Source organism: Penaeus monodon, chromosome 6 (assembly GCF_015228065.2).
Source record: "Penaeus monodon isolate SGIC_2016 chromosome 6, NSTDA_Pmon_1, whole genome shotgun sequence".
In the NCBI taxonomy this organism is placed as follows: domain Eukaryota; kingdom Metazoa; phylum Arthropoda; class Malacostraca; order Decapoda; family Penaeidae; genus Penaeus; species Penaeus monodon.
Window position 1 is genome coordinate 41,112,850 of NC_051391.1, and position 2,714 is coordinate 41,115,563.

The 2,714-nt window shown below is 39.4% G+C and overlaps 1 pseudogene; it reads right to left on the bottom strand.

The window, feature by feature from the left end:
* Positions 1-455: 455 nt before the first annotated feature.
* LOC119574003 lies at positions 456-2,040 on the bottom strand (annotated as a pseudogene).
* Positions 2,041-2,714: the final 674 nt, after the last annotated feature.

Below are 2,714 nucleotides of genomic sequence, written 5' to 3' on the forward strand. Positions count from 1 at the left end.
AGGAACAAAATGATCCCACTCTAATTCTGAACCCAAGTTTAGCCAGTCTTTCAACAGGTGGGCTTCAAACCCAACCACCTCATTTAAAAAAAATTTTGAGGGATGCACTGTTTGACTTTTGAACATTTTATCATTTATCCCTTACAATACTCATATAATAAAATTCAAATGCTTTTGCAGATGTGCACAAATACAGGCAAAACTCATGAGAGCAGCCCAGAGCAGGTTATTTTTATGTTTTCTGCAGTTCTATGAGGTATGAAACCAACTTTGTAGCTTAGTGACATGCAAGTTGACTACAGTATTCTGCTTGTTTTCCACGCTCGCTCACAGTATATAATCTTTACTTAGAAACTCCTGGCAGCTAACTACTCCCTGGTCATTCATGGGTAACAAAATTTTGACTACTGACCCTAAAGCTTTATCAACCAGAGGGTCTAGCACCTATCCTTATCCTATAATCCATCCACAACCTCACAGAACTGGATCTATGTTATCCTCTATTAAAGTTTCCCGGAAAAGTCCCCAATAGCCTGGCATTGGGGTCGACTTTCCCCGCAGGACAGACAAGATTACTTGGCTGATCTCCGTGTGGTAACATTAATGCGGGGGTTTTCAGGTTCTAATTCAACTTGTCCGACTCCCTTTTCGGCGTAAGCGCCTTAGAGCCGTCGTTTCTGCACACAGCTGTATGGCTCAATGGGGAACACCATTTCAAATTGGTGGGGCTGTAGAGTGAAAAAAAGTTTAGTTAATTCTGAAAAAGAAACGAATTAGATTTTACCTAAAAGTATATATACTGCTTGTATATATATCCTCAGCAGTCATTTTGAAAAATGGAGGAAATATATGATGCTTTAACTTAAGATACAGACTCAAACACAGTGGATTTCAGATACTTCAACAAAAAACTGTTCTTGATGGTCCAACAATTTTTTACTGACAATGAAAAATGTCTGGTAATCCAGGTGGTTCATATTGACACTATTTTCACATGTACTTCAGCTTCAAATCTGGTTACCCAAGAATTTTTCAAGGTTTATATCTCACAGTGAACCTGCACCAAACATATAAAGCATCTCTCTAGATTTTTGTGGACACCATGGCAAGGAATGGGATGCTGTTTTATTTTTTAAAGGGCTTCATAGCAACCATACAATTGTAGAAGGTGCTGGGCCCCCTCCCTCCCTTTCTCAAATACAGCTCCATCTTCTGACCAAATCTTTACCCCGGATGTATAGTTAAACCCTGGCTTTTTTTCTTCCCTTAAAAATAAAATTTCCTCCTCTTTATCCTTCTCTACTTCTCTGCTATTATTTCTTTGGTGCAGCCTGCAACATTCACACTAAATGCACTTACCTTTCGTGGTGGAGGCTGTAGGGTTTATGATCAAGACAGGTTTTGTGTGTTGGCATTACTTTGTGTAGTTTGGGTGATATTGTGGACTTCCGTAGAATGGTTTTTAGTTGGTGCTACTGGTGTACCCTCGCTGTGTCAAACCCCGGCCTCGCCTCACACCAATTTCCCGGTTGACTAGCCCGCTTTCAGCCAGTACCTTTGTAATACAAGACATGATTAGGGGGAAAATTTTTATTGTGATATCATGGGAATGAGGGAAGAGCAATATAATAAAAAAACTAAATGGCTTTGGGTTTAACAATTCTTTAGGTATGAGGCCAAAAGGGCTTAATGCTTACTTTTTTTGAGGGATTTTCTCCTGAATGCCTATTCCATTACGATACAAAATAAACACTTCATCAATTCTGCACTACATATGCTTTCTAATTACCTGCTGTATGTTGTGTTGGTATTCTCATGTGCTTGAGAAAAGAGCTGCTCTCTTCTGGACTAAAGTCATCATTTTGTTCTGCCTCATCCCGTGGCCCATCCCCAGGGGTTCGCTCAAATACGTGTATACCTTCCGTCCATCAGGGCTAGGGTTGCTCGCTGAAAAGCACAGCCTCGGACTGAGCATTATGACCCCTCAACCCGCGGCTCTATGGACATGGCGCCATCTTGTTGGGGAAGCATGTCCGGGTTTGAAGCATTATAGCTTTTGTGTATTTGCAGCTGTGACTACTGGGGCATTCCTTGCATTCTTGGTATCACCTGGAAAGAATGATAAAAATCCCTTTCAGGGCAGTAATATTTTTTTTTCTTGCATCCATTGTTGGATTCTGTTCTTAAACTCTTGTTTTATTGGTTTCAAATTACATGCTTTTATGTGATTTAAAATTTTTAAAATGTTTTCCAATAACACTGGATCTCCAGAACACATCATAAATTTTGCTCTATGCATTTACTTATTCAAGAACACATAAAAAAACCACACAACACCACACACACACACAAAACACACACACACACACACACACACACACACACACACACCAAAATGAGATGACAATGATACATTTCTTTATATCATTAATATGGATCCACGTGGGGATGACCTTCTTTCTATTACAAAACCAGAATAGTAAACCAAAGAGGAGAGAAAGGGTTTCCTTCTTGTCAAATGACCACAATCTGTAGATTATTGTTCCTACACAGAAACATCAAGAGCAAGTCTCTGCCACAGAGAAATCAACATGAGAAAATCTGGGACCTATGAGATTATCCTATATGGTTAATTTGGCTTTTGTGTCTATGCTGATACTTCAAAAAGGGAATGAACTACCTGGTTAACTGCTATCAAATAATAAAAAAACAGT